General features: G+C 35.9%; 1 long non-coding RNA gene across 1 annotated transcript in view; it reads left to right on the top strand.

Annotated features, from left to right (window-relative positions):
- LOC103463463 (uncharacterized) overlaps positions 1-9,196 on the top strand; it is a 122,578-nt gene extending 113,382 nt beyond the window's left edge. The window contains exon 8 of the long non-coding RNA XR_533516.2: positions 8,281-9,196. This is a non-coding gene — a long non-coding RNA (uncharacterized LOC103463463). The remainder of the gene's footprint in view (positions 1-8,280) is intronic.
- The last annotated feature ends 431 nt before the right edge of the window (positions 9,197-9,627 follow it).

The following is a 9,627-nucleotide window of genomic DNA, read 5'->3' as shown; positions in this document are numbered from 1 at the left end:
TAGATAGATAGATAGATAGATAGATAGATAGATAGATAGATAGATAGATAGATAGATAGATAGATAGATAGATAGATAGATTAGATAGAGTTCATTCCAGCACTGCAGTGACCTCAACAGCTCTTCAGTTCAAGTATTCTCATTACACAAGTCACATTCTTCTCTTTCTATAAGGCTACTGGAATTGCCAAGCAATTTCAACATGACCTTACTTGGACTTTTTTCAAGTTAATGGCTCTGCAGGGTGTGAATTAAGCATCCACTGTGATGATTTTCTCCTGTGAAAATAGCAGTAGTCTGTGACCTGTTAATTGATCACTTCTGCAGTTCTGCTCTGCAGGCAGCTGAATGTTTTCTCTTCTGTGTATGGAAAAGAAAGGGCAGAATACAAGGGCTTCTTATACTCCATCTGATCACTTTGAAGAAGTCTGGGGGAGATGAAGTCATCCTTTGCTGATTTCCAAATAAAACAGAAGACAACAGCTGAGCAAGCCAATGAGCTGGCTTCACTCAGTCACCCAGCAGCATGCATGACGCATATAAGGGAAATGCTTATAAAGGCCAGTATGTGGTCTGATGGTCTGTTAACTTCCTGAAGGGTGATGAAAGGGTCTCTGTTTGAGAGCGTTGGTAAGTGGTAAATAAATGACCAGTGATCAGAGGAGAGTTTTCATCACTCATCGGTTTCCCAACTAACCGTTCTCACTTTGTCATTTAACTCATCAGATTTTACTCTGGTCTTCATATTTTTCAACACTTGTCATGTGCAAAACACAAAAAAGTCCACAAGCCTTCTTAAATACACCGTTATCTATCATGATGATTTCAGAGACCTACACCTAACTAGGAAGTGACATTTTAAAGTTCTAAGTAATGACATAGTGACACAGTTATCCTTCATAAGTTAAGAGTGGCTCTTTGTTTTAAAAGTTTCTTTTCCATGTAAAGCCTTTCCAAAAACTGGAGCTCTGTCTCACACCTGAACAACAGGGAGAAACCACATATGTTTCCATTATATAAAAAAAAATGCTCCCCAAGACAGTTATTTGTGAAATGACACATGTTCACGTATCTCACTCCAATACAAACCCTTTGCCATATGGGAGCAGTTAGCCCCATTCCTAAGCGCTGATTGCTACTTGTGGAGAATCAATGGACTAAAGCTTAACCATTTGTCCAGACTTCGAATAAAATCACTGAAAACTTTATTTAGAAGCTAAAGATTAGTTACCTAAATCAGAGTGTTCTGTCTACCGTAAAAATTAACCAGATCATTCACTGCTTTATGGGATTTTTTTTTTTTTGCATTGGATTCCTTGCCATTGCTGGCTAAAGAGGAGAGAACAGGGGGATATAATGTGGACACTCCACAGGAATGGTGATTACGGGCCACTGAATTGAAACCAGCTAGAGAGAAACTAGATCTGAGTCTGAGAGATGTATTATGGTAGTTAAAGCAAATAAAAGCTTCAACCCATCACAGTATTTTCTCCCAGCCTCCCCCTATCARCAATGGACAATAAAAAAGAGATGAAACAGAAGTCTGTAAATGGGAGAAAAAGATTTCTTTGAGCATTCAGTGGTAGACAGATTAAAAGGAAGCTAAAGGAGCAGAAAAGCACTAAAAGGTCAGGTAAGGAGTGCTGTGACCTGAAAACGGAACCCCGTTTGTTGTAGTTATTACCAAGAGTTACCAGCTTAAATTWCAAGCATCCCAGAGAACTACCCAATTTAAATCTAATTCCTCTGACCARTCACAGCCCACACATGTAACTCCTCCTAGTTCATAGAATAAAATAAACACTTTGAAACTTTTACCACCAAAGAAATGGCTTTAGTCAGACTATGAGGGTTATGTACAGCTCTGGGGAAATTAAGAGACCCCTGCAAAATTGTCAGTTCTCTAATTTTACTCTTTATAAGTATATGCTTGAGTAAAATGGACATTGTTCTTTTATTCTATGAKCTACTGACAACATGTCTCTGAAATTCCAAGCAAAAGTTTAGGATTTATTTGCAGAAAATGAGAAAAGGTCAAAAAACAAAAAAAAAAAGATGCAGACCTCAAATAATGCAAAGAAAACTAGTTKATGTTAATTTAGGGACAACAATACTAATATTTTAACTCAGGAAGAGTTCAGAAATCATTATTTGGTGGAATATCCAGGAGGTTTTCAATGGGATTCAGTGCAGTGGTCTCTTTTTTTTCCAGATCTGTATGTTTATRAATATGTTTATGAATTTGCAATATGCTAAGCAGAAGAAAAAARATTTCACTAATATCTTGCCATCATTGATATTTATTGACCAATCAGTTAAAAATAGGTTCAGTTGTTTGAGCCCACTCCTCTCTTTTTCTACTACAGCTTATGTCTTAARCCTGTTTATAAATACCCAAAATAACTGATGACTCCTCAAATGAGGATCAGAAATTTAAAAAGAACCATAAACATGCAAAAAGTTACTGCTATACACAAATCCAAAGTCATTGCTTTTATTTGTGGGAAAAAAAACAGCTTTTATTTTGAAGGTGGGTGTTTCTGTTTCTGCACTGCCCACATATGCATCATTGTCACTTCATGTTAAAAGAGACTGATATATAAAGTGGAGTTTTTAGCAATGCACCACTTTCAAAGAAAGGGATGCACACTATATCATTATCACTGTCAGTGTGCACATTAATAATATTGCAAAAGACCATTTGGAATGCAATATCTGCTGGTTATTAACTCCAGATGTCATGAAAACACACTTTGCATGCCAATAAGATATTAGGCCTGCTGGATCAGTTTTACTGCAGCAGAACAAAAACTAAAATAGTGCAAGTCGCAAAGATACTAAAGGTCACAAAGAGTTTTARAAGCAACRATATTAAAATGCTACTTCCTAATATGGTGTYGCAGTTCTCCAAAGTATTTTTTAAAGTACGGAGGGAGTAGCTCTATTTGAGAAAAACATACCGATGTTCTCAAAGATTACATCTTAAGTTAACAATGCGACATTAAACAAAGAGCAAAATACTGGAATATTTTTGACAATTGTTTTTTCTAAAAGATACTTTTACAACATAAGATAAATAAGTTGTAGTTATCAGCTTGGCATGTCACATTTTATTATTCATTTACAAAACTATTATCCACAGCAGCTAAAATTAATTAATTTATATTAGCTGGTGCTGGAGGCGTGTACACGCTGATGGTGGCAAGCTGCTTTGTAGCTGCAGCTGCAGAAGAAAAAAAAACTCTTGCATGTTCAAAAGCACGTGCAAAATCCAAACATCAAAATGTAGTAACATTTYTCCCAGTGCCTACAATAGTTTTAACTATAGTTTTAACTGTTGTTAAAACTATCGTAGGTGTTTTAGAGAGAAAACTTTCCGTTTTTGCTGMCGACATTTATTTAGTATTTCATTACAAAGACTGTTTTGAAAAGTCGTTGTATTGCTACTGGACTAACAATCTAAAAACAGCTCTAGATGAATGTTTCATTTTTACACTTTAAATTAGTCTTTAGGAACATTAGATAATCCAGCATGTGGGGAAACTCATGCACATTTTTTGTTGAACTTGTGTCCCTTTACATGGTCCGTAGCTTTATTTGATCAAAAACAGCAGCACTGAAGGCAAGAAAAACAGGATACTTCATATTTTAGCTGATGTTTTTATTTTCTCTCTTCCTGCAGCGTTGCACCAATAGCTGTGGAAAATCATCAAAAGACCACAGCAACACATGCATGTGAAGGCAGAGGTTTAAGTTAACCCCCCCAGGCCCAATTCCTCCATTTCAGAATTTTGAACACTTGACAGCATATTATTTTCATCAACATAGGAACCCAAATCCTGGAAGAAAGGTACAGAAACAATTAGATGATTGAAATTGGAGCATTCTGAATTTGAAACATGTGATATCAATGAATTAAGCTTAACACTATTGAGAGAAACCGAAGGATCGTGTTGATGCTTGCTTGGTTGCTCTGGAGTGTGCGTTGAATTTCAGCGGGCCCTTCTGCTGCACCCATTGGCCTCTGCACCTGGCTTTAACACCGTGACATCACCACTGGAAACGGGACTGTTTGGTTTATCACGGCTGTGCAGTGAAGAAGTCAATCAGTCATCCTCCTCCATGGATATCCACTATCACAACATCGCCTAATCAAAAGATTAAAGGAGGCTTGTAATTTGTCCAAATTTGTGTCGAAAAGGATTGCAAAGGCAGGGGGAAATTGTAGATAATATAAATGTGGCAAGGCTCCATGTAAAATATGGAACCTTGAGGTTTGCTGTAGTGTCTACAAGGATAAAATGGTCTCACATGATTTGGATTTTCGAAGTGCTGGAGGCAGTAAGCTCAAACTCAACACAGTGATGGTGATTGGACTAGAGAGAAAACTTTTTGTTTTTGCTGGAGACATTTATTTAATATTTCAAACTTTTCTACAACATGAATTACGTTTAAGAACTAGAAAGAAAGCAACACTGACATATTTTTACTTTCATTTGTGAGGACCTTTGTTTGCCTTCTTACATTCTCTGATAAGATATAGCTCAATGTTACATATTTACTGGAAACAAAAACATGCATGTATGCACTAAGTAATAATTTCATGCATTTAATAAAGTACAGAGATAATCTATTGTAGCTCAATTCATTAAGAAAGACATTATATGGCTAAATTACACACAGACCAATTTCCTATGTTGATTATAGTTGATTATATTTTTTTCTTATAGCTAATGAAAACATGTCATTTAAGATCAAGATACTACATTTAACCAATAAAAAAATAAGACAGCATAAAAATGGAAAGACAAAAAAACCCTAATAATATAGATTATCTTTTTAATAATCTATATTTATTTCCATTTCTATTTATTAATTTCAAAAATGTTGCTGTCATATGTGTTCTTCAATTATACAAATATTTTCCATTTATTTTACTAAAAAAATCACCAGTGGAATCTACAATTTCAACATTTACTCCCACTGTGATCATCACGTAGTCTCTTTGTTTTTATGATTCATGCAAAACCTTGAAACATGTAAGTTATTTGAATGCTGTTTCAGTACATAGCTTTCTTAATGATCCCTCAAATCCTCTGACTCAAAAGAAGTAAAAATAAAAAGTCTAAATATTTTATATTTATATTTGTAGTGGGGAAAATGCTATACCTTACAAATTTTCAAAATAATTCACAGCAAGTTAAGACAATTATTTTTACTAGCTTAGTCGAGTAGTTTTAAAACATGCATGTTAAGTGTGAAGTGGTGAATCTAGGCAAGTTTAACTGCTAATACAGCAATTTTTTCTAACACAAAAGATATCATAAAACCAATGTGAGAATTGTAATTTAAGTTATCAGAAACTTGAACTTTGATTTAGGGTAGAAGACAAGAAACACTCAAAATTGAAAAACGTAAATTTATGTAAGATCCTATTATTATCAGATACACTGGACAGGGCATCTCAAAACTCCAGATCCAAGCAGAACCACGCAATCAAACTCCTTACCAATTACACAATTGCAATATTGCAAAAAAGAAGATGGAGATGTACATAATTTATCTGGCATGTTACTGTAGATTTCAGTTGGTGTTTAACAAAGCTGTAATATTTAGGACTAAAATGTTACATCTGACTGACACATTTCAAAGACCTGAACTAAACTGAGAAAAAGGAATAACAATTAAAAAAAAGATGTTACCTTAATCAAATACTTATTTTTGTCCAAAACCTTCTGCCAACCATTTATTCATCCCTACCTAGTAAACAATATCTACACAAATAAACAAATAAATCCCCACTCCCATGTCATCCACAGCTTAGACTTTTCTCAACACTCGCACATTGCTCTGAAGGCAACTCTGGTTAGTGAATGCGCTTCATCTTTTGAAGGTAGTTTGTTCCAGAGCATATGTTTGGATCCGATCGCTGTTTGAAGGCAGATGTAGTTCCTGGCAGCATCCTTTCAACAAACTGCCTCCTGGTAATTGGCCATTACTCTAGAACGGAGAGACGTGCTGTCCAGAGGGCAACAACACTTGTCTGGAAACAATCATGGAGTTAGCAGGCTGGCAGACAGCCTTGTCACCGGATTATGCCTCTCCCGCTGAGGCTGGCTTCTCCTGGGAAGATGAACTTTGACAAAAAAAAAACATTGGATAACATGTAAAATATAATTGCACGCTTCATCAAAATCAATTCTTTATGCAAAAAGGAAAACATCATCCATAAAATGTCCTTTACTGGTAATGTTTGCATAGTGTCATATCAAGATTTCTGTCTCTTAAAACATTTTCTCTGACCTTAAATAATATTTGTGCTGATTTAAATCACACACGTCATTGGCTAAAAACAACGTATAAAAGCAGCTTCACTGCCAAAATGTGTGTGAGGAGTCAGAGGCAAACTCTGAAATGTAGGAGACTTTTTTTTAGTGTACCTTCAGACAATGCTTTGCAATCGTATTCAATGTTATTCGATTTAAATTAAATAAATAGTTCAACTTATTTTAACAGGATTTAATTAGAGTTCCCCTCCCAAAGTTGTAGATTATTGTGAAATGAAAGGAAAATGATACACAAATAAAAATTTAAAATGTTTGGAATTAGTAAGCACGGATTAGTGTCATTGAACCTTACATTTTCCTGTACTGCCTCCTTTCTCTGCATCACACTATGTACTATAAGAACAAGCAGCTATAAAGTATGTTCTATGTACTTTTTTGAAACACGATGTAGCTGGAAGTAGACCTCCCACTCCCTCTGAATGTTGCAGGTAACATAATGCTGACTCATTTCTGAGACTTAAGGCAATGTCTGAATACCTGAGGACTCAGCTGAATCCTAGTCTTGGCACCTTTTCAGCCTTGAAAGGCATGAGTCCTTCTTTTCAGGTCTGTGCAACGAGGGAGGCTTTCTTTTTGTTCCAGCCCTTCCCCTTCCATCCTCCCCTTCCGTCTCCTTCTTCCCCATCCCCTCACTCCCCCCACATCCTGGATACTCTCTTTGATAGTCCCTGCCTCTGCTCCAGTCTTGCATAGTTTCTTGGTTACCTGAGGATGTTTGTTTATGTATATTTCAGCTAGTACTTCCCTCGCTTCTACCTCTACACTTACAGGCAAGCGTCTCTTTTTTTCTCTCTCAAAGATGTTATCCTATGGTGTGAAACTTTCATGTCGTCTTTGCAATGTGTCGCCACCTGATTGGCTTAGACTGCTGCCGGATGTAGTTCTGATCTCCTTTAAGATTTTATGTAACCTGCTTTGATCTAATGTTGGGAATTATTAAAATGAAGAAAAGGTGTAGATGACTAAAGGGCAAAGGAGAAGAAAGCCGATTTGACATGACTGAGGACCTGAGAGGAGAATGGTTATCACAGTTTCTTTTCTGAAACTGTTGTATTATATATAGAAGATATATATAAACTTAGTAGTTGAAAATTCTGAGCTAAGCTTGAGAAATGTAAAACATTTTGTAAGAAATGTTTATATATAGATATTTAGATTCAGTTTGGAATGTGTGTCCGCTTAGATTGACGTCTAAAATCAGTTTTTAGTTGTTTGTAGGTGATAGGTGAGATTGACCAGCTTCAAAGAAAAGGAATATAATCAGTTGGTCACAAACTCTCAGTTACACAATGTGTTTAGCAGATGAGCTTCACATCAGCACACTGCATAATGCATACATAATAAATAAATCAAGGACTCTACTGTACCAGGTATTATTTTATTGCCAAAGCAATAGATACCTGACAAAATCAAAATAAAACCTTTTTCCGCTTCTGCCTTAGAGATATTCTGTCAGTGATGCATCATCTCTGTGTTTTATGCAGGCAACTCGGTCACAGAGGTGCTGCCACTGCATGACAGTGTACTAGTTATTTAAATGAACACAATGGCATGATAAATAATGCAAGCCACATGTATTGGAGCCTCTGGTGATCTTTTTCAATCAGTAGAACTTTAAAGGGATAAAAGTATTTATCCTGAGTACTTGACTCTGAGCTTGTTTTCATCTGAGTTCTGGGTTATGGCTCGTGTATTTAGAGTTATTTCTGTATTTTTTATATATGTTAAGCTCTGTTTTCTTAGCTTCTGTGATGCTGTTCTAGTTGTCCCTTGTTTCTATTATTCTCTGGGTCATTAATCAAGATTCATCAGATACAAAGTTTTGCTGTAATTCTGTCAACTGTATGCACTTGGTTTTAATCCCACTAATCCTTGCCATTTAATACTTACTTTCCCTAAATCATTAATTGATTCTTCTGTTTTCACCATCCAGGTTCCATTGCTCTGATGATCTGGGTTTCTGTGACTCCAACATGCCGCAATTTTGTCATGAAGTTATCCTGCCCCATCACCACACATCTGCTTTTGCCTTGTTTGCATTTGGGTCTTAAACAATCATCGAACAGTCCTCTAAATTAGTGTTTATGAAGGTGTTACAGTCTGGCTGACAGTCTTGGTCATTATTACATATGCAAATGCAGCTGACAGCTGATGAAAATATAATGGAAACAAATTGAAACCTGCCTTATCTGGACAACACTGACTAGCAAACCGCCAGAATAAAGAGAGGAAATTTAATACGCGTTGGAATATGGAATGACAAGTAATCAACGTGAACAATTGGGGCCAATGAGATGTTATCAGAACCGTCATTATCAAAATAAATTTGTGTTGCATATTTTTTCCATCTTGGTCTCAAGTCTTATCTCACTTTGCACAGTGTGCCACATCATATCCCATCTTAACATAATAATCCACAACAGTTTTTGTTTATATTTTTATATTTTCTGAGGAGAAAGTGTAGATAAAAGTTGCATGTTTTGTTAAGAAACTTTTGCTGATAGTGTTTTATTTATGTTTCAGTTGTACAGAAAATTGCCTTCTCCAGTCTTACAGGCACAAAGGTCTTCTGGTCGATATGCGATACCTTGGAAGCGGGCCATGTCACACCTAAATTTGGCTTTTTCTTGTCTTTGTGCTCTACAGGAAAGTGCTTTCGTGAGATTTGTGTGTCTACTCTGTCTTCATAGACAGCCACTTTTACTCACCCTCATTTTGGTGGCGGTTCCTTCCATTACAAGGTGGCCATTACTTGTACCTGTCGCCACACGCTTGCTCAGGAGTCGGGATGGATTGCTGAACAGTTAATGTCTTTATGCAATCAGCTGGGCTTTTCAGAAGGACTTTTACTAAATGTTATAAAATAAACTTGACTGTATTGTATATTATTGGGGTTTTATTTATGATCGGAATGTCTTAATTGATTTATTGTATATTTGTAGATATGAATTGTGCCTGTCTGTCTTGTAAAATACCTTAATTTGACAATGTGAATTAACGATTTTCACATGAATTGAACAAAGTGAAAAACTGGTTGGTGATGCTCTCTTTCATTAGATTAGTCTTTTATTACTTAGTTAACTTAAAACAATAAATGAAGCAAATGTTCTAAAACTAATCAAGAATAACAATTGAAACAGATTTTAAAAGAACACACAATGCACTGGGCAGTATTCGCTGTCAGTTCATTCAGCTGCTGCTGAGCTGCAGAAGTTCTCTTAGAAATTTAAGATTTTTCAATTTTCAAACAACCTTCACAGAATTTGGGATTATGTGGAAG

Source organism: Poecilia reticulata, linkage group LG4 (genome assembly GCF_000633615.1).
Source record: "Poecilia reticulata strain Guanapo linkage group LG4, Guppy_female_1.0+MT, whole genome shotgun sequence".
Lineage (NCBI taxonomy): Eukaryota > Metazoa > Chordata > Actinopteri > Cyprinodontiformes > Poeciliidae > Poecilia > Poecilia reticulata.
The sequence above is the reverse complement of the archived record's forward strand: the minus strand, read 5'-3'. Positions and strand labels throughout refer to the sequence as shown.